The sequence below is a fragment of the Lepidochelys olivacea genome, assembly GCF_965140295.1.
Source record: "Lepidochelys olivacea isolate rLepOli2 genome assembly, chromosome: 5".
Lineage (NCBI taxonomy): Eukaryota > Metazoa > Chordata > Testudines > Cheloniidae > Lepidochelys > Lepidochelys olivacea.
In genome coordinates, this window is record NC_140415.1 from 102342482 (window position 1) to 102365341 (window position 22860).

Consider the following 22860-nt stretch of genomic DNA (forward strand, 5'->3'; position numbering starts at 1 on the left):
CACAGAATACATTCAAATCCTTTCTGAAAATGTACTTCTTCCATGAAGCCCACCAACTATAGTCCTCCAACATATGTACTATAACATTAAAGAGATTTCTGCAACTTTTAGACATTGCTATAGCTGAATCTTTGATTTACATCTTTATGTTAAACTTTTGACCCTTTGTTAGGTTTGCACAGTGGTCTTAGACAAACAACACAGCAGAATTGTCTACCTATCAAGATGTAGAAGTGGAGCTACTAGTTCTTTGAATCACATCACATCTGAGCAGCTATGCCAGGTATGTTTTTTTTTTCTTTCTTTACATTGTGTAAAGAGTTGTCACTTTGGATGGGCTATCACCAGCAGGAGAGTGAATTTGTGGGGGGGGGTGGAGGGTGAGAAAACCTGGATTTGTGCTGGAAATGGCCCAACCTGATGATCACTTTAGATAAGCTATTACCAGCAGGACAGTGGGGTGGGAGGAGGTATTGTTTCATATTCTCTGTGTGTATATAAAGTCTGCTGCAGTTTCCACGGTATGCATCCAATGAAGTGAGCTGTAGCTCAAGAAAGCTCATGCTCAAATAAATTGGTTAGTCTCTAAGGTGCCACAAGTACTCCTTTTCTTTTTGCGAATACAGACTAACACGGCTGTTACTCTGAAACCTTTTCTTTCTTTGGGATTTATCATTTGTTTATAGCCCCAGATATAAAGCTTTTAAACCAACTGTGTTTACACAAGGTTCAGACTTTTGTCCTAACTCAATTCTAACAGTTTGGCCAGCCAAACCATGCCAGAATTGTACTCCAAAACACAGTTCTGATTAACCCAAAACCTTACTGAACACTCACCCAGCATTGGAGGTAGTTCATATCAGGATCCATATTTTGCAATTGGCTTCTGTTTCTGAAATAGGCTGGTCCAAAACTCTAGTTCTGCACATGTCCAAAGTTTGTTCAACATTTGAAAGCATTAACAGGATTTTTCAGAGGGTTACAAAAAGCATTCATGGAAAAGCACTGCTCTCCAGACACTTTTGGAAGGAACAAAATGAGGAAATTATTATAGTTTTGACAGGAAAATATAAACTACATTTCGTACATAGAAAGCTGGCTTACTTGTTTGCCTAAAGATACTTTAAGATTCCCCTTCTCATGTCTACTAGATTATAGAATCATTCTGCTGCATCGTGGATCTCTTTTAAGGAGATATAGTCCTTTTTTGGTTCCCCTTTCATTTTTTTCTCCCACCCATTGCTCTCCTTTAATTTCCTTTCTCATGCTCCCGTATATTTTTTACAAATGTCAAAATATTGGTTAATGCTGTTTATTGATCTGCTTTCCTCTCTCACCTGTATGAGCCAGTTGGTAAGGTAACAAGGTGCTGGTTCAGTGTGTCAGGTTTTCCCAAGCAGCCAGAAATTCTTTGCGGCTCCATAGCCCAGGATGATCTGATACAGAGATCAATAGGGTAGACAGTTCAGTTTCTTAATGCAATAATATTAAAGCCCTGAAGTCAGCTTACTAGGCACTATCAGCGGTGAAGAGAAAATAGTAGAATCATGGCAGAACTGCAAAAACATGAAGGGAATGAACACTAGAAAATGTGGAATAAACCACAAGTGTCAGCCTGTGAGCAAAGAAAAGATATTTACAGTTCAGTTACTTTATATGCACTGGAAAACAACCAAGATGTTTTCTGTCACCCCCCTGAGCATTTCACTTGTATGTTTTACCCACTTCCCTCACCCTTCATCTGTTTTTTAACTGTTTTATGTTGTGCATTCTGCAGACCAGGGAATGTTTCTTCTGACATGTTTGTACGGCACTTAGCACTGGGGGGGCACTCCCGATTGGGTGTTACCATAATATAAATAATAAACACTAGAAACACATTTGACCTGCAGTTAGCTGCCATTGACTCTCTGGGGCAGGGACTCTCTTTTTGTTTTGCATTTGTACAGCACCTAGCACAATGGAATCTTGATCCTTATTAGGGCTTGTAGGTGCTATACTAATACAAATAATAATTGCCATTTGCAAATCTCCCCTACAATGTATAACAAAACATCCTAACTAAAGCCCTTCTCTGGAAGCTCCATACTGTGCCATTTTCTTTATCCCATTACTGAGTTCTGTGCGCGTGCGCACACCCTTGCAGTGGTAATTGAGTGATTTCTTACTGTTTGAGTGCGTGAAAGTATGATAGCGTAATCTGAATCCCAGTATACCTCAGCACCTGGAAACAGCAATAACCTCAACAAGAGATTAAATAAATAATTGGTATTGTGTAAGAAGGCATTTGATTAGCTGAAACGGATTCCCACTCTACTGATATCCAGTATAACATTTAGAGGTTGGAACTCTTTTTCTCCTTTTAAATCATTAAACTCATAATAAACCTCAGTATGTGTGTTTTCATTTTCCTCACCTCTGAACATATGGTACTACTGAATCTTGGTATTGCAGGTGTGGCATTGGAGGTGTTGGCTGTCTAAAATCAGCAAGGAAGGAAAGGAAGACAGCAGTCTGTTCTAAGTATAAAGAGAGGGAGACTTTATTTAAAAACCTTATTAATTTGATTTATAAAGTTCCAGTAACAAAAGATAGGTACAGGAACTCCTCACTTAAAGTCATCGCGGTTAACGTTGTTGTTACATTGCTGATCAATTAGTTAACATGCTAGTTTAAAATTGTGCAATGCTCCCTTCTAAGTCATTTGGCAGCTGCCTGCTTTGGCCACTGCTTCCAGGACAAGCAGCCTTTTGCAACTAGCTGGTGGGTGGTTGGAACCAGGGTGGACCAGCAGCCCCACTGTCAGCTCCCTGCTCCCTTAATTTCCCCCACTGCCATGTGCTGCTTCTGCCCTCTACCTTGGAGCTGCTCCCTGAGACTCCTGCTTGCTGTGTGGGGGGGAGGGGAAGGAACTACCACCAACAACCTCCCCTGTAAACCAGAACAACAAAGCAGAGTTGACACAAACAAAAAACAAAGCAATAGTGGGCCGTTTCCACGCCTCAATGAGAAGTTCCAGTGCTTCATTATTGTCACTAGCTGGTGCAGAATGAGGATATAAATATCAACACTCCCAAGCCTTTGCTTTCTCATTCATGACTTAAAATGGAGATCCCCAGTGAACAGTGCTGACTTCTTCTGGGTTCAAGGAAAACTGAGGCAAGATAAGGAAGTGCCCAGGTCTCTACTTTCTGAAATAAGAAGAGAAAGGAGGAATACACTCTGTGCATCCTGCATTTGGGGTCTCCTTCCCTTTTTTAACTTGGGACTTTTTAAAATTAAAATACTTTTTGACATTAAGACTTTCATAGCTCTCTCCCTTGGGCACTCACATCCTCAGTGGTGGTTTGCTCTTGTTGGAGTAATTATAATTAAGAGTCCAGAAGTAAGGGAAGACAAAACTGAGTTTAATAAGTTTAATTGAACTGCACAGGCGGGAGGGTATTTGAGTTTCAAGAGAAAGCAAACTCCCCACAGGCTATCATGTGTCAACACATTACACCAGTGAAACAAGCAGGAAGTAATTATGCATTATCAGAATTTGTGATAACGAACTCTCATTGGCTGATCATGCGTTGAGGTCTGACACTTTCTAACAGCTTAATGATAGCTGCCTTTTTCTAATGAACTCTTTAATGAATGCCAAAGAGACTTAACTACAGACTGCATTTTAGAAGCTAGCATTTTCACAGCTACACAGGTAGATGAATCTGATAGCAGAGAGCTTTGTATTCAGCTATTTCCTTTCTGCAAAATTAGGTAAGCGAGCACTGTTTTTAATACATCAGCTTTGAGAAGCCCTTACTTTATTTTCACCGATTTAGTTTCTGTTTCTATGGAAATACAGACAGGAAAAAGGTGGGCAGTAGGGAGCTGCCTGAGTCCCAAAATCCAGTCTTTGGCTACAGGCCAAATTTTGGAACCTGTGTCATTTGGGAGGCATTCTGCCTGTATCAACCATAGCCTAGTCTCAGACTACTGCTAGCTGCTTTCTCTGGGCGTGGCTGATACGTTTGGGATTAATATGGCTAGGCTGCTACTGGATGCCTCTGCTTATTTCACATCACATAATGTGTAGCTTTGTTGGTGTTGTGCCCACAGGCCCCAATCAGAATTGGGGCTGGGTTGCACTATGTGCTGTGCAACCACATATGAAGACACAGTTCCTGTCCTGAAGAGAACACAATTGTCTAAGGTCACAGCTGTGCCAGTGAATCCATGCAGGCAGACTCGTGCATTCCCACCGAGCCTCATTTAGTGTTAAGTTATTTTTAGGGTTAATCAGGTATAATAAAATGGCCTTGCCGTTCAGCTCCTGGAATAGTTTGCTGACACTGGGAAGGGAGCCCTCCTTTTTCTCGAATTGGTCTTTATTGGAAAGAAATAGATCCATTCTTTTTCTTTGGTTTTCCTGGTTGCATCAAGTCACTGTGGCTTGTTTTGTCCATCCCTTAGTGCCTGCTAAAGTCTTCCTTAGAGGTCTGTAGGTTCTTTCCATGTAAAGCTGGCCTTAGGTGTTTATCTAGAGAGCCTTAGGTATTAGCTGATTAAGAAAAGCAGTTAAGTATTTGCCCTCCAGCTCATCTGGGGCCCACAGTAGCACTATATTTTTACTGCAAGCTTGGTTTTCCAATTCAGTTTTATAGGTAGGGGCTTGGTTTTCTTACTAATGAGCATTCAGTTATTTAGTTCAGTTATAAGCAATTATTTTCCCTCCCTGCTCCTTAGACTCAATTCTAACCAGCCCTAACTCCAACTCTGATGTATCCGTGTGGTTTTTCTAAGAGGTCTTAGGGATCAAGTCATCTCATGTGGCATCTTTGGCCAGCGTAGCATTTGGTGACCAATCAGGCTTCATACTCAGCTCTCCAAGGAGCTGGTGAATGCTATCACCAGACTTTTCCACATTGCAGAGCACTGCCTCTGAGTCAGTCCTGCGAGATGGAATAATCCCTCCACTGTGGCAAATTCAAACAGTCTTACACTGCTAGATTTCTATTTTTTGACATTTTCAGTTGTTCCACAATCTTCACAATGTTTTATCTCTGCTACCTAGGGGAGTTTGGCAGTGTCTGAAAAGTCCTTTTTAGGATTTTAAGATTAAAATAGCATGGGTTAGAAGTGCTATCTTCCAATTGGCTGGTTAGATTCACCCAAGTTTCTTTTAAACATTCTATAGAATTTAATGTAGAATTATATCTCCATTTGAATTTTGTAGGATGGCTCAGTAATCTATTAAACTCCATATGTTCTTAGTCTTCATCCCTATTGCATTTTGTCAGTCTATTCCATAAGGCCATGGTAGCCTTCCTGTCCTGAGGAAGGCATGTAGGATAGAGGGAAGATAACCTCCAAGAAAGGCAGGGATTTCTGGTCCAAGTCAAACCAAATTCTGGTCCCATAGAAATCAGTGGAACAGGAGTTTAGCCCCTACTGAATGCCAAATTGATCAGGTTACATTATTTTTTGAGATACACCAATTTCCTGACTCCCTTACAACTGATGTGTTACTTATATTATTGTTTCCAACATGACTAATGTTGAATCCAGGATTTCAACAGGCATTACACTTGTTCATTTGTGTTTGCATTGGATGAATTTGACCCAATGTCTCTGCTGTCTCTAGACTATTTCCATATCCTCTGGTCCTTCTAAGCATTCTCTCCAATTCTGTTGATTTTTTTTTTAAATGAGGGCAAAATTACCCGTTTTATGCCATCTGTCCCAGAGTCCAACCCCAATGGAAGGTTGAAAGAAGAGGTCCCCTATGTCTGCAAGTTCACTGTCAGCCCAAACCCAACAATGCATGTAGCTCCCAACTAATCAGATCAGATGTAAAGGTGAGCTTACAGTCTAGGCTGGATGTGGCATGATAAAGATAACCCTCCCCTATCCCAAAGCAGGCTTACACTAAACATTCTGCAGTTGTTTTTGCAAGGTTCATATATTTTTTTAAATTATTATTACTAAAATGTTGTTAGGCTGGTATAAGCATGTAAGTCACTGTTGAAGGGAATGGGAGATTGAATGACATTATTGGATTAGGGAGGACGTCCCAGGCATGGGGAATGATGCAGGAAAGCACAGAGATGCTTGTGGGAGTTGAACTCCTAAGGTCAGATTTGTTACTTCTATGTAAATCTGGAATTGAATCATTAAATTGAAATTGCATTGGTGTGAATGAGATCTGTCAGGCCCTCTCCTCAGGGTTCCTATAGAACTTTACCAGATTCCATGCTTACTCTGGTTCCTGATTCTGGTTAATTCCTGTACATGGCTGTTTCAGCCATTTCTGGAGCTCCAAGAAAGCCCCTCTAGTTGAGTATCAAGCCATGTAAAAACAATGAGGAGTCCTCGTGGCACTTAGAGACTAACAAATTTATTTATGCCCAAATAAATTTGTTAGTCTCTAAGGTGCCAAGAGGACTCCTCGTTGTTTTTGCTGATACAGACTAACATGGCTACCACTCTAAAACCATGTAAAGTATCACTGGGTCAGCTACATTACAAGCATGGGCATGCTTTGTATGTATGCATGTACTGAGGAAAGAGAGAAGCTGGAAAAGAATCGCTCAAAACATTGACCCAAGAAAGTTAGACCAAATTCGACTTCTCCTGTATGTAATAGATTCAAGAAGTGTTTATTTCACATGAGTGTTTTGAAGCCTAATTGTGCAATTTATACACCGACTTTGACAGCTACATAGCATCTACATGGTAGATGAAAGTACAGAAATTCTGCCATGCTTTGTGTTTGTTACTTATTCTGGTGGTACATTTCCATTAGCATTTGTGGAGGAGCAGATGTCTTGAATGGGATTTTAGAAGTGCTTAGGCAGGTTACACACCTAGCACCTTTGAAATCAATGAGGAATGCTTAGGCGCCTCAATTCCTTTGACAACCTGGCCCTTAATGCCTGATTCGGAGGCCCCGTCTACATTACCCGCCGGATCGGCAGGTAGTGATCAATCTATCGGGGATCGATTTATCGTATCTAGTGTAGACGTAATAAATCGATCCCCGATCACTCTGCTGTCGACTCCAGAACTCCACCAGGGCGAGAGGCGGAAGCGGAGTCGACAGGGGAGCGGCAGCCATCGATTCTACGTCACGAGGATGCAAAGTAAGTGATTCTAATTCGATCTAAGATATGTTGACTTCAGCTATGCTATTCTCGATCGATCAATCCGCCCCACTAGTGTAGACCAGGTCTGAGAGATGCTGGATGCTACCAACACCAGCCAAAGTCTGTGGGAGCTGCAGGTGCCCAGTACCTAAGAAAATCAGGCTGCAGGTGTCTAAAGTTGGGGACCCAGAAACTGAGGATTCCAAAATTAGTGGCCTCTTTTGAAAATTTGGCCTCACCATGCTTTTCTAAAGCCTTTCTTTGTAATCATCACAGTGGTAAGGCCAACATATACATGCTCCTCAGGCATACGGAGATCCCTACTCCTCAGTAACTGTTTTCATCACACCTCTGTTTGCAAGCTGAAGGTCACCGGTCATGCTGAAAACACATTAACTTGATGCATTTTATGTTTATAGGTGGTTTGGGTCCAATTTATAAATCAAGTTAATTCAAATGCTGGCAAGTGCATTTATCTCTACGACATATCCAGGTAAATGAGTCAGGCAGGGGAGCTCATATCCTTCTCTTAGAGTCCCTGGTCCAGTGATGGCAATGCTAACATCACATACTCGTATACTATATTTATTTAAGTACCATGAATGGTCTTTACAGGTCACAAATAAAAAACAGTTCCTGCCTTCCACAGCTTACAGTCTTCAGGATAGACCCAGATAAATCAAGATTCATGGCAGGGACCTAGAGGAAGAGGTTCAGCTTTGACATTTTTGTTTGTCTTTTTCTCTTCTCTGATGTTAGGACACAGAAGGCATTTGGCCAATGTGGATTGGTGCTTGTGGGCCTTGTGCGAGAAATGGCTTTTTGGTAGCTATCCAAGGGCTTTCATATTTGTGTGGGGTTTTTTTCTTTCAACCCAGAAGGGACCATTAGATCATTTAGTCTGATCTCCTGTAAATCACAGGCCATAGAATTTCATGCAGTTATCCTTGTATTGAGCCCAATAATTTGTGTTTGACTAAATATGTCTTCCAGAAAGGCATCCAGTCTTGATCTGAAGACCACTTCTCTTGGTAGTCTGTTCCAATGGTCAGTCACACTCACTGTTACAAATGTGTGCCTTGTTTCCAGTTTGAACTTACTGGCCTTAACTTGTAGCCATGGGTTCTTGTTATGCCTTTCTCTGCTAGATTAAGGAGCTCTTTAGTACATAGCATTTTCTCTTTGTGAAAGTACTTATACACAGTAAATCAGATCACCTTTTTTTTTTTTTTTTAAATTTGATAAGCTAAACATCCCCCACTCTGAACTCTAGGGTACAGATGTGGGGACCTGCATGAAAAACCTCCTAAGCTTATCTTTACCAGCTTAGGTCAAAACTTCCCCAAGGTACAAAATATTCCACCCGTTGTCCTTGGACTGGCCGCTACCACCACCAAACTAATACTGGTTACTGGGGAAGAGCTGTTTGGACACGTCTTTCCCCCCAAAATACTTCCCAAAACCTTGCACCCCACTTCCTGGACAAGGTTTGGTAAAAAGCCTCACCAATTTGCCTAGGTGACTACAGACCCAGACCCTTGGATCTTAAGAACAATGAACAATCCTCCCAACACTTGCACCCCCCCTTTCCTGGGAAATGTTGGATAAAAAGCCTCACCAATTTGCATAGGTGACCACAGACCCAAACCCTTGGATCTGAGAACAATGAAAAAGCATTCAGTTTTCTTACAAGAAGACTTTTAATAAAAATAGAAGTAAATAGAAATAAAGAAATCCCCCCTGTAAAATCAGGATGGTAGATATCTTACAGGGTAATTAGATTCAAAAACATAGAGAACCCCTCTAGGCAAAACCTTAAGTTACAAAAAAGATACACAGACAGAAATAGTTATTCTATTCAGCACAGTTCTTTTCTCAGCCATTTAAAGAAATCATAATCTAACACGTACCTAGCTAGATTACTTACTAAAAGTTCTAAGACTCCATTCCTGGTCTATCCCCGGCCAAGACCCAGCATACAGACAGACACACAGACCCTTTGTTTCTCTCCCTCCTCCCAGCTTTTGAAAGTATCTTGTCTCCTCATTGGTCATTTTGGTCAGGTGCCAGCGAGGTTACCTTTAGCTTCTTAACCCTTTACAGGTGAGAGGAGCTTTCCCCTGGCCAGGAGGGATTTCAAAGGGGTTTACCCTTCCCTTTATATTTATGACAACACAGTAAATCAGATCACCTCTTTTTTTTTTTTTTTTTTTAAATTTGATAAGCTAAACAGAGTCTTTCACTGTCAGGCTCCCCCTGCCCTGCCCCTGGAATAATTTTTGTGGCTCTTCTTTGCGCACACTTTCCATTTTTCATATTTTTTTCCCCAAAACTATGTGCCACCAGAATTATGTGCAGTATTTCAGTATTGATCTCACCAATGCTATATAGGTAATATCATCTCTCCCCTCCTAGTGGCTATTCCCCTGTTTATACTTCCAAAGATTGCATTAGCTCCTTTTTGCCACCAGATCACATCTGGGAGCTCTTGTTTAGTTGTTTGTCCATTATAACCTCTAAATGCTTTTCAGAGTCACTACTTTGCAGGATACTTTCCTGCATTCTGTAGGTATGGTCTGCATTCTTTGTTCCTAGATGATCTTGCATTCATCTGTATTGAAATGCATTTTGTTTGAATGGGCCTGGTTTATCAGGTGATCCAGATCACTCTGTATCAGTGACCGATGCTGCTCATTCTTTACCACGCCACCAAACTTTGTGTTATCTGCTGAATTTATCAGTAGTGTTTTTTTATATTTGCTCCCAGATCATTGATGGGAAATGTTGAATAGTGTCAGGCATAGAACCAATTCCTGTAGAACCCATTAGAAAAACTCCAGTTTGATGATGATTGATTCCCCAATACTTTTTGAGATCAGTCAGTGAGTCAGTTCTTAATCCATTTAACATGCTTTACTTTCACCATCATAAACAAAATGAAAAGGAGCACCAAAATAATTTCATTCTATTTTCATTAAGCCATACCTTCCCCCCTCCACGTCTTCTAAATATGCATTTTGAGAAGTGGAGATAAATATTAGACCAGATTCTTTGCTGACATATAACTCCACTGGAACCAGCTGAAATAGGCTCACAGAGTTCAATGCACACCCAGAGCATCATATGCTACCATCTCACAGAACAGTGGATGGAGGAATAGCTAGTTCAGTACTAACTAATTTATGGAATTGCCATTAGTGGATGGTGAGAAATAGTAGCTACTCTTAACAATCAGAATATAATATACATCCATTTGCATATCACACTCCTGTTGATTAAAACACCATTTCATGCATAACCTTCTGATGATACCACATCTATGAAACTATCTATTTTTACTGGCTGATACTAGGATTTTACTGAGCTGGTTAAACTGATAGAGCATGGCATGCATGAGACAATAGGGCTATCTCCCCCAGCTGCACTAGCATCTGTCAGAAAACGGATTCTATTTAAGTTACTGTAGCTGTAAATACAGTCATTGGCTAACACAGGATCCGCGTCTTATGCTTTGAAAATAAACATTTCAGCTTTTCCTCTGTGCTAATCTAGCATGTTCTATTAACATTGCAAAAAGAAAAGGAGTACTTGTGGCACCTTAGAGACTAACCAATTTATTTGAGCATAAGCTTTCCTGAGCTACAGCTCACTTCATCGGATCCAGTTTACCATATCCAACTCTTGATCCTCCTCCCTATCGCCTCCCACACACGCTTAGGTGCATTCAGTTTGCATCCCTAGACTCTCTGCTGTCTCTCAAGGATTCCATTGCAAGGGAAGAAGCTTTAAACTACACCTAGGGCTCCAGTGGGGTCCTGTTAGCAGAGGCTTTCCAATGCATCGTGCAAGTGCTTGGAGCCAGCTGCTGTGATCCCTACTCGCTGCCTCTGGGCTGGATTGCAGCACCGCGCGGGGGGCTGCAGCCTGGGTTCTGGCAGTGGCATAGGCGGCGAGTTACGCGGGCTCGTGGAGCCCTGGCACCAGGATTATTCAGAATCGGGGGCCCTGCTCCACCAGTATTTGGAGCTGGGTCTCTCCCCCGGCCCTGCGTGGAGCGGGCCCCGGCCCCCACCTGCCGCCCCGGAGCGCCCCTGCCGCGGAAGGCAAGCTTGCCTGCCTGCCTGCCTGCGCGCGCAGCTGCCGGCTGCTGTTGCCTATGGTAACAAGAGACGCCGGCCGCAGTTCGAGGCAGGCGGCTGACTGCGGCACCGGGGGCGGGGGCACCCACGTGCTTGGCAGCCCTCTGCCCTCCCCCCACCAGGAGGAGACTCTGAGGGGACCTCACTCACCTGCGCAGCTGCTGGGCTTCGGTGAGTATTTGATTCTGTGATCTGCCCGTCCCGTCCCCGTCCCCCCCCGCCACCACTCCTGCCCCACACTGGGCAAGGGGCAGCCCCACCCCCAGTGAGGCTACCATGAAGGGCAGCAGGCTGAAGCAGCGGAGGAAGGAAGCCACGTGTGATGGCAGTCCCCCCCCCCTCCACCACCCACCCCGGGGGGGGGGGAATTCCTGAGCCGCTGGGGCTTGGGTAAATTTTGTGACACCCTGCCCTCCCCCCGCCCCGCAGCCACCACTCCTGCCCCACACTGGGCGAGGGGCAGCCCCATCCCCCACCCCCACCCTCAGTGAAGCTAATGTTCAGGGGCAGCAGCATGGGAGGCCACACATGATGGCAGTCCACCCCCCCCCCACCAGTACCCACCATAGGGGAGGCGAGGGGGCTTCCTGGACCTGAGTGGGGCCCTAGGAGCATGTGCAGAGTGAGTGTGCGGCGGGGGGGGAAAGAGGAGGGGTCTCACCCGGAGCACGCTGCTGCCAGCAGGGAGGGGAGGGGGAAGAGTCATCTCTGACCCTAACCCTGGGACAGACTGTCTCCACCCCAAACTCTTCGCCCCCAGCCTTGCCCCACCCCAGAGCCTGTGCCCCCAGCACCCCAACCCTGAGTCCCAGTCCTGAGCCCCCTCCTGAGTGTGAACCCCTCATCCCCAGCCCCACCCCAGAGCCCTCACCTGAGGGGAAAAACACGCAACTTAAATTTGGCAGTCAGTTTAGGGTATGATCATGTTTAGCACAATACTTGATTATTTTACACCCTTTAAAGTATATAATTGGTTGTATACAGGTGTTATGAAGTGGGAATGTTCTTAATGTTTTCTCTGAATACTGTGTGGGTGCCTCAGTTTCCTCTATGCACGTAAGGATCTTCGTGGATGAGGGTTTCTGATAGTTGTAGAGCCCTAGAGAGCCAGTGTGATGCTGTCTACAGAGAGAATGGCCGACACACTGTCTCCTGGCAACTGATGGCCTGGGCCCCTCCCCTGCAAAGTGCCAACTGAAAGTGTTGGAGAACAAAGAGATCAGGTGGCCGCCTTGTCCAGAAAAGACACAAAGGTCAGAGGAGGGGCCGGAGGTAGTGTCAGTTTGGAGCTGGCTGGGGAAACTGGGAGAGGCCCAGAACTTGGGTCTGGGCTCCCCACCCCCAATTTGGAACTGACTGAGGGGTCCTGTTTTCTGTACCTACAACAAGCTCTGTTGTATACTGTGTTCCTTCTGTTTTACTGGCTGGCTGAGAGTCACGTCTGACAGTGGAGTTGGGGTGCAGGGCCCTCTGGCTTCCGCAGGAGCCCCGCCCAGGCAGACTCACTGCAGGAGGTGCATGGTGTGGCAGACAGCATCACACTGGCTCTCTAGGGCTCTACAACAATCAGAAACCCTTATCCCACCACCTAGATCCTTAAGAAATGCATAGGGGAAACTTAGGCACCCACACAGTATTCCCACTTCGTCACAACAGGTACAATAAAATATAATATATTGAAGCAGGCGAGTGCTGCTTCTGACTTTACACTTTTAATTGACCCTTGAAATCTAGTGATGCCGGTGCGTTGTAGCTTCATTTTATCCCAGCAACAAATTCTTGATTTGTAGGACTGCTAACAATCAACAACCCTAACCCTATATTTGTTTTAATTTTAGAAAGTATTTGCTTTTGAGGGTTGTTGATCAAAGAGTGCATAGTTGATTCCGTGTTCAAAAGAGTATTAATAACTTTGATATTCTCAGTTAAATATTTTTTTCTTACAATAGTGATATTGTGCAATAAAGGGAAACTTTATTTCCAGTCCATTTTTACATTATTTAATAAAATATATATTGGCTTACAGGGCTGGGAGGAGGGGGGGGAACTAGACCCATTCTGGGCACCACCAAAAATTATACGAACCTGCCACCCCTGGGCAGTGGAGTGAAATGGGGCCAGTTACTGTACATTACTCCCAGGGTTTCTTTTCTAGCCCTGCTCTTTTCTGTCAGTTCCATTAGACTTTGATTGTCTGGAATTGTTAAAGTGATGCTAGATTGGCAAAACCCTCTTGGCAAACAAGCTCTCAAATTGCAGTTAAAGCTCTCTGAGGCCCCCTTTCAGGCATGAGTATTCAGTTAATTAATAGGAGATGTTCAAAGACTCAATAACTCTATATGAAAAGGGAAAGTCCACAGGATAACTCAATGCTTGATGTACGGCTTTGCAAATGCAGCCCACCTAATTTGCTATGGTACCTTGGGGAACAACAGTGCTGGGGCCTAACCCCTTATTATCATGATATAAGCAAATTGCTCATTTAAAGAAGTTGTCAACTTTGGCAGCAAACTGTTAACCTAAAACAATATTTAAAAGTACAAATAAAAGTCTCTCTCGGGTGTGCTGAGCAGCTGTGCCTGCTGTTTTCACATCCAGTCTCCTACAGCCGTTTCTGGGTCTTCATGCTTCCTATGTAGCTTGTCTTCCTCCCAAGAGAGACTATACCTCCTAGCATCTCATATGGTTTTGTAGTTGTAAGTCCCAAAGCGGGCACCAAAATGCATCAAATTTAGGTCGCGCCTGAGTCGTGCTCACACTAACGTAAAATACAATTGGCAGTTTAGTTGAAAAGATACCTGTTCATCTCGGGGTTTGGTTAAAGGTACAGTTAGCTGGAAACAGGGTCCAGAGCTGAAGGGGAAAAAAATGTGATTTCAGATTGCCAAAGCAGAAAGTTCAGTGTGTGACTTCAGTTTAAGTGAATAAGCATGTTAAAGTCCCTTCCAGGCTCCCGTGGATTGTAAGGAATTTTGCCGCTGCCTTCCATGATAGAGCACAGGTCTGTGAGATTAATGTCAGCCCTGCATCAGGGTAGCAGCAAGACAGTTGGACATCTCACAAAAATTGTTCCATAACATCCGCCCTGCAAGCAGAGGGGGCTGAATTAGAACATTTGGATTGTCTACTCCCCTTGCTTCAGCCCTGCTGCAGAGTAGGGGCAGGGAATTTACAGGTACTGACCTGGGATTAATAACAGCCTCTCAGGGTAGAAGTAGCAGAGGCATTCGAGGGGTAGGTAGCAATTTCTGTTTTATGCTCAAATTTATGCTCAAATAAATTTGTTAGTCTCTAAGGTGCCACAAGTACTTCTTTTTCTTTTTGCAAATACAGACTAACCCGGCTGCTACTCTGAAACCTGTTTTTCTCCTAGTATTTGAGTGTATGACTTATTTTTCTGTCTTGTCCTCAACTTGCTAATCCATAGTTAAAAGATACCAAACATCCATTGCCCTGGAAAGCATAATTGAATCTTTTTTGTTCTTTCTGATCACAGGTTTTTTAAGTGTACTCAGTGCTGCTCCCACCACAGGTTTTTCAAAACATCAAGAGCAGATGACAGAATCACTTCCAGTATTTGTATTTACACAATGTGGAAATACTGAGCAGTTAAAAAAGTTAAACAACAAATATTTGGGTCTTTTTGTTGGGAGAGGGCACCACAACAATCTGAAAGGCTGCTTAAATCCCATTCTGATGTTATTTTAGGCCCTAATCCTGCAAATTGCCCCAGGCAAATGAATCCCTGCACTCTCGCAGAGCCCAGTTGAAGTTGATGGGGCTCTGCATAGGTGCAGGGATCCACTAGTACAGAACCGCTATGGGACTGGGCTTATAAAGGCTCCAATCCTGCAAGGTATTGAATTCTTAGCGTTGAGCCCTGACAAGGGAACTGCTTACCTGTAATGGCCCAAAGAAAGTAAGGGGAGATTTTGTTTCTCTGATATTGTCTTCATTGATTGAGACATTGGTTGTGGGGTTTGTGGGTTTTTTTTTTTTTTTTGGTGGGACTATTGAGATGTAAAAACCAAATTGAAGAAATTTTAATAATTTAGAGAATAACTATGATTTAAAAACTAGTTCTTTCTGCTTAGCATCTTGGTTTATTCTACTGCAATTCTGACATTTTAGTAGACCAATGTTGTCTACTAAACACAGCTGTTACTGGTTGAGATACTATGAATCTTATATGTAGAGCCCTGCAAATCTGCAGACATCCACCGACCATGTTTGTGGATTACGGATGGATGCAGATCCAAATTTTGCATCCGTGCAGGTCTCTACTTACGTGAAAGCACTGGTTTCTACCTGTACCAGGTGTTGCAATAGCAGCCTCAAAAATAATGTTGAAATTCAAGTTTAAAAACTAGTCTTCAATTGTGTGTGATTTTTAAGGTCTAAAACAAGAATAGCGTAGTGTATGCAGTATTATGCAGAGTAACATTTATTTGTAGCACGGATGGTATATAAAACAACAGGTATTTAATCTGTCACTGGCTTCATCGACGAGAGAGGTTTTTTTTTTTGCTGCTAGTTGGTCCCAGAGTGAGTATAGCAAATCTTTAAACAGTATTTTAAGACCTCCAGTGAACACCCATTTGCTGCAGAATGTAATGCTGGTGATTCTATAGGTGACAAATTTCCTCTGAATCAGTACTGGGGTAGAGGGCATTGTGGGGTTGGAGGTGCTATCTTTTAGGTAGGTTCTGGCCGTTTTAAAATTATTAGGGGTCCATGGTAAGTTCTGAATGTGTAGGGGTGTTAACCCCAGTGTAGTGGCAAGTTCTCTTCTCTGGTAATTATATTTTACCTTTCAAAATTCTCCTTTGGTTTTAGTTAGGTACAACATTCTCCTTCAATTATTGTCCTAAACTGTCATGTAGTTTTGCTTTGCATTGTTAAATAGCTGTTATGTTACACCCATGAGGTGGCTGCACTTTGTGATCTCAAAACATCATCCTTACCGCACCTCACAGACTAGGTAAATTTCATCTAGCAAGCAGGGTAGTTGAGAGTCATAATTTATTAAACTTTGTAAAGCTCTTTGAGATCACAAGTGAAGGTGTTTAAATAACTAGTATTTCTATATTTAATATAAACCGGGGGGTGGGGGTAGGGGATGTGCATAATAAAGTATGATATTCTTCCCCTCCTCTAAGCAGATGTACAGAGGCTGAGCATAAAAACTTGACAATTGTCTTAGATAACTAAATAATGTTACCTCATTAATTGCAGAATTCCTGAGTTATTTCCTATACTATTTTTATTTTTCATTTTATAATTTAAGCCCCTATCCTTGGCTCTAGACAGTTTAAGAAATGTTTGAAATAGACAAGATATAAAATATAGGGAATACTGCAAATGCTGAAGTACCGCAATATAAGGTGAAACTGGAAAATATTAACCATGACCACTGTAATAAAAAAATGTATTAGAACTTGCCACTACACTGGGATTAAGACTCTACACATTCAGAATTTACCATGGTAAGTTCTTGTCACCTAAATTCTACTCATGCTGTTGCTTTGTGCTGCTGCTACCTAGCAAGTTTCCTAGTGCTGCCACTACTGTCAGGAAGTGAAGAAGGTGTCAGGTTGCTCCTGACACTACTTTTACCTCCCATCTGTTGTTACCCAGGGTTTTCAGAACCCAATGCGGTGGTAAAGTTACTGTTTCTCTCCAGGCATTGCCAAGAATAAATCAGTGGGGGCACAGTTTATTTGTCTGATAAATAATAGATACAAGCAAGAATGCTTTCATCTAAAACTACTTTTTTATTAGATTTTAGGTGCACGCATGTTGTCACAGTTGGGTTAAAGCACTTAAAAATGTATAGCTACCCAATAAGTCTGAAATGGTTCCAAGGGCTCAGCAGCTGGTCTTTGGGGGGGGCACCTTCCATCTAGCCGCTGGGGAACTCAGCTGTCAGATCCTTGCCCAAAGAAAACTTCCTTGGACTGGTCCAAAGCAAATTCTTTCACCTAATCTTTTATAGTTAACTTCAAACAAAGCACATGACCTATAGTGACTCCTAGTGGGTCACCATAGTAACCTCTAATAGGTCACCAATTCTTCTACTTTCAGCAAAACTAGAAATCTTTTAATAAGAGATAATGAGTAGTCATAACAATATCTTACATATCAGAAGCACTCAAGACCAAGGTCAGCCATCCAAACATTCCTTCTATTCTCACAGTACAGTCACTTCTTATTCTGTCCTCCCATTCTGATAACATAACTGCATGTTTGCAGTTTTGTTATTTGGCCTTGCCTCTCAGGGCCTAATATTTTTTCCTAGCTATGCAATGTTTGTTCAGCCTCAGCCAGCTGAAAACCACACAAAATTGCTGACTGCCGTACAGTAAACTTCTGGGGTAACATGCAGGAATGTCAAATTCTGAGTAACACTGTCTCAACAGTCTGCCTAGCTCCTATGATGGCCCTTGGAACAGAATTAACAGACTATTATATACGTGCCAGAGATGTGCTTAGTGCGGCATGAGGGGAAAAAATATAAAACTCCCGTCCCAAGGAGCTTACAATCTAAAAGATAGACACAGATAAGGCCAGATGTACTGGGGAGACCCAGAAAAAGTTGTTAAGCTAGTATACCACCCCCCGCCCCCATTCTTCAACTAGGTAACATTGCGGACAAAAAGACATTTGACTGACCTGGTTTAGTGTTTATGGGCTTTGTAGCTAGAGAGATTCTTCGTAAGGGATTTGGATGACAACAGGTGGGGTTCTGGTATGCTGGAAATGGCATGTCAGTCTATGCTTGGAAGGCAGCATAAAAGAAGACAGCAGAGGGGAAAAAGGAAACGAAAAGGGTGATAGTGCTGGCAAGCTGCCTTGAGGGGCAAAGGAGGACACAATAAGAAATTAGATTACTTTCAAGGCCCTACCATTTTGAAAGAAGCAATGGTTGGCAAAGGGAGCAAGTGAAGGAAAAGTGGTGTCATCTGGTGGCTGGGAGAGGAAGATAGTTTTAGCATTTGAGCTTTGGCTGGATTGCAGGGAAGTGAGAAGGGTAATATTCGGAAGGCCAAAGAGGAGGATGCTGCAGTAACCAAACTGATAGATAACCATGGACAAGCATCTTAGCAGTTGGGGAAAGGGTTGGATTTTCAAAATGTTGTGGAGAAAGAAGCACAGCAGAATTTATTAAACCTTCATACGTGGGGAGGAGGAGATGGAAGATTCAAAGATGATGACAGTGGCCACTCAGCTAACATCCACTGGGATGTGTTAACTGGGCAGACCACCCAGAGAGTGAACTGGGTGGGGAGATGAGGTGAGGGGCAGGGTCATCCAGCATGGAGGAGTGGGATTAAAGACTGGGTGCTCTGGTTAGGAGACACATTTTAGGTGAGTCTCAAAAGGGGCCAGGGTGGCATCTTTGAAACTGTGATTGGGTGCATGTAGAGTGTCTGAAACTGTGGCTTTGGGGAAAGGGTCTTTACCTAACAGTGCAAAATATGTAATTTTCACTCTAGACAATTTTTTTATCTCAGATTAAGGAAAAAAAAACATAAAACCTTCATATGAGAGCACAGTGATTTCCTTTGTAACTTTCTGCATGTGACACGAAACACAAAATGGCAGACGCCTCAAAGACTGCCCTGCAGCAGGCATGGAGACTCCATTACATTTAAAGGCACCGTACACAGGAACAAGAAAGGAGATTGGCCTTCTGTGCTGTGTGTCAGGTCCCTTGCTCAGACTGTAGCAGTCTTTATCAATTCTTTGCTACAGACTCAGTTTTCAACTTTTAGGGCCATACAAGGCCCTTCTTTCCTTGCACAAGTGGAATGTTGATGCTGATGGGAATTATTCACATAGGTTGAGGGCACAATATGGCCCTTACTTTGGGAAGCTATTGGGAATTACGCTAGTTGACTAACTGAAGAACAGATAACATGCAAATAACCTTTGGCCCCTTTGTATGCCTTCAAAAAAGGGAAATAACAGTGTTCATGATTCTCAAACTAGACAACAAAGCATCCAGTGTAACCTTTGAATGCTGTTTCCCATCTACAGTCAGATTCTAATTAAAAAGACAAACAGTCATTCACCAAGAATGTCTACATTTATTTCAGACTTTAATCATGGTAATCCAGGGGAAAAAAAAGAGGGACCATAGTCCAAGGGCTGGTCTGTAGCTTATTATTCAGCTATTAGCAAGTAATGTTGTTCAATTGATTAATTCAGGCTTTATCATTAAGAATAACCAATGGAGGATTTACCTTCTGTAGCAGGTTTTGTTTTTTGTTAAAGAGAATCAACTTGAGAGTGTGAAGGGGTCATGTAATGACTGACTGTGCGACAAGAAATTATTTTACAGGAAGAAATACTAGTTGCCATGGTTTCAAGAGACAAACTCCAAGGTTATTCCCTGAAATTCCTTTACTACTGATCTCAGCAGAGAGAGGGACCCCCACCCTATACTGAATATGATCCTTCAGTCCTCATCAGTGCCAGCAGCTGAGATTCAGGGTATAATGTGAAAAGCCTGAAATGCTTTCTGAAAACAAACCAACCACACCAGCCATAGATTTACAAAGTCTATAGTTCTGCCAAGTAGATTATGGCTTTTTGGATCTTTCTGCATGCCTGGCTGGGTTTTCCAGTAATCTGTTGCTTTCCCTAGTGATGGGTGCTGTGAGCTGAAACCAAGAAATTTTCATCTGAAGGCAGAGAGGGCCTGATCCAAAGCCAAAGTGTGAAGGTATCACTTTGATTTTAATGGGCTTTGGACTGTACCTAGAGTCGCTTCTTATTTCATCTTCTGTTTCCCTGGGCACCATTCAAAGGAAGTCACAATCTCTACCCCAAGGACCTCAGTCTAAGGCAGGCGTAGAGAAAAAGGGTATGAGTGAGGATAGAGTATATTTTCACTTATGTTAACAAATAACCTTTTTCTTCCATTTAAAAAAAAAAAATTTTTTTTCCCTCCTGAGGTGAGAGGACAAAGTCTTCAGCAGGGAAAAAAAAATATTATTTGGACTCTGTTTATTCCATGATACTTTATCTGCTGTTATGCTTCTTCTAAACAACATCACTATGTAGCTCTGTGTGTGTGTGGTGGGGTTTGTTTGTTTGTTTTGTTTTATAGGCATGACATTGACATTTCTGAAGTTAAGTGATCATTAAAGCTGCTTATGCAAGTAGGTATGCACAGGCAAACCCCTGTGCCCATGCAGAGCCTCACTGAAATCATAATAACCTCTATACTACTGTTGGAAAAGTGTCAGGAGAAACACTATATTTTCCCACCTCCTTGTATTTGTTACCATGAAAAGACTTGTCCCTCCCCTTCTAAGGATTTGCCAATGTAAAATAGGAACACCATTGCAAATAGTATTATTTTATTTAACACGAGTGAATTTTGTTTTAGTATCAACATAAAGTGGGAAGGCACCTACTTCTAATGGCTTGTGCCTCGATTTATGCAAATGTATGTAAGATTATGTAAATTTACATCCTACAATTTACAAAATATGCTTCATATTAGAAGAAGAAATTCATTCCCTTAGGATATGGCCAATGCCTTAATTCCCTCGTTAGTTCAGCAGACATTTGTTACACTGAGGCTCTGAGGACTGTAATATACCTTAAAGCAAGCAGTGTATATTACAGTGCAATCACCATCTCAAAGTGAAAAGATTGAGGAGTACTCGTGGCGCCTTAGAGACTAACAAATGTATTTGAGCATAAGCTTTCATGGGCTAAAGCCCACTTCATCGAATGCATGCAGTGGAAAATACAGTAGGAAGATGTATACACACACACACACACACACACACACACACACACACACACACAGAGTACATGAAAAAATGGGTGTTGCCATACACACTATAACGAGAGTGATCAATTAAGGTGAGCTATTATTGATATTGATCACTCTCGTTATAGTGTGTATGGCAACACCCATTTTTTCATGTACTTTGTGTGTGTGTGTGTATATCTTCCTACTGTATTTTCCACTGCATGCATTCGATGAAGCGGGCTTTAGCAACACCCATTTTTTCATGTACTCTGTGTGCATATATATCGATGAAGTGTTAGTCTCTAAGGTGCCACAAGTACTCCTCATTCTTTTTGCTGATTCAGACTTACACAGCTACCACTCTGAAATATCTCAGAGTGGTTGTCCTTGCTGAGAAGACTGTTCCTGGATAGGCTACCTCTCAGCCAATTATAGTACTGGTATCTCTGTGTTCACCATGTGTTCAGCTCAGTCACCAATGGCATGACCCTGAGGCTTTTGCTAATTTTAATTCTGATCAATATACAAGGGGGGAAAATGTATCAGATAGGTGTTTCCCAGGTCACTTCCAATCTCTTAAACACCAGCAGTAACACTTTGCAGTGAGTCACTGGGTCAAATATAGTATGCACTACTACAACTTTCAGCCTGTCAAGCCATCAACTCATCAGCTTAATTAACATCTGTACAGAAGGAAATGGCTTAATTACTAGAGCATAAGAGATTTTACAGGTTATTCACACAATAAAACTTTTTTTAAAAAAAATTCCTGATACTAGATAGCCAAGGAGATTATTAATGGGATAAGGAGCCTTTCACTACTAGCTCAGATTGATAGCTAAGATTTACTGTGCAGAAATAAAAGCAGCACTGAAAAGTTAAGTCTCTGAAGTCTTTTTCAGAAGTGCAAAGTTCCACAATTTGTGCTAACTAGAGATGTTCATTGTCTAATGTTAGACTGTTGCTGAAGGCAGCATCCACCAATAGGTATTGCACAGAGGTATTCTTTGCTCTGCCTGTGACTCATGTGTCCTTGGGGAAAGTCACATTACTCTCTCTCTCTCTGCCTTAGTTTCCCCAACTATAAAATAGGGAGAATGCTATTTTCCCACCTTGGAGCTTTATGGATGGAACATGCTAACACTTATTTCTCAGTGACTGCATAATTAAAGTTAGAGAACATTTCCATTTGGAGTCCAGTTTAGACCCCTTTTTAATTTTCCCACAAAAGTACCTTTTGACCTGAAATATCTCCCCTTTAGGTTCAGGCCAGAGGCCTTTTTGCCAAAAATATGAAGTTAATTGGACTAGCCAGGAGATTTTTGCTTTTATTCTGAGGTTTTCCCCCAAATTTACTTTCATTGGGGAAAAATCTTTGTCTACATACTGAAACTTAATGTATGTGTAACATAATATCTGTAGAGCAATGTCCATTTGGAGGGGGAAATGGAGTAGAATAGTAAACATGGGGGCAGGTTTTCAAAAGAGCATGTTGGTGGCTGAGGATTTTTTGTTGGTTGTTTCTTCCCCCACTACCCATTGTGGAAGCCAAGTGCTTGAAAATCTGGCTCTCTGTCTAAAAACACACAGCTTCATGTAAAAGCCCAGTTAATTTTGGTAAGTGGTGACAGTGTACTTCATTTACAAATTCCAAGCACCTAGAAACAAAGAAGAATCAGAATTTCACCCTGCTCACATATTAAACACATTATTGTGATCCAAGTAAAAAGAAATGCCTATTTCATCACAAAAAAAAAAAAGTACTTGTGGCACCTTAGAGACTATGCGCAAATAAATTGGTTAGTCTCTAAGGTGCCACAAG

At 42.3% G+C, this 22860-nt stretch overlaps 2 long non-coding RNA genes across 3 annotated transcripts in view; one reads left to right on the plus strand and one right to left on the minus strand.

Annotated features, from left to right (window-relative positions):
- Positions 1–9111, minus strand: part of LOC311521284 — a 29797-nt gene extending 20686 nt beyond the window's left edge. Inside the window, exons 1-3 of one of the 2 annotated variants that reach the window (XR_014711846.1) lie at positions 2417–2513; positions 1338–1436; positions 838–1019 (exon numbers count right to left, since the gene is read on the minus strand). This is a non-coding gene — a long non-coding RNA (uncharacterized lncRNA). Of the gene's footprint in view, positions 1–837; positions 1020–1337; positions 1437–2416; positions 2514–9054 lie in introns of those variants that run through there. The other variant, XR_014711845.1, reaches the window with a different exon arrangement.
- A 2200-nt stretch (positions 9112–11311) lies between these two features.
- The window catches only part of LOC311521283, a 72341-nt gene continuing 60792 nt past the window's right edge, over positions 11312–22860 (plus strand). Inside the window, exon 1 of the long non-coding RNA XR_014711844.1 lies at positions 11312–11437. This is a non-coding gene — a long non-coding RNA (uncharacterized lncRNA). The remainder of the gene's footprint in view (positions 11438–22860) is intronic.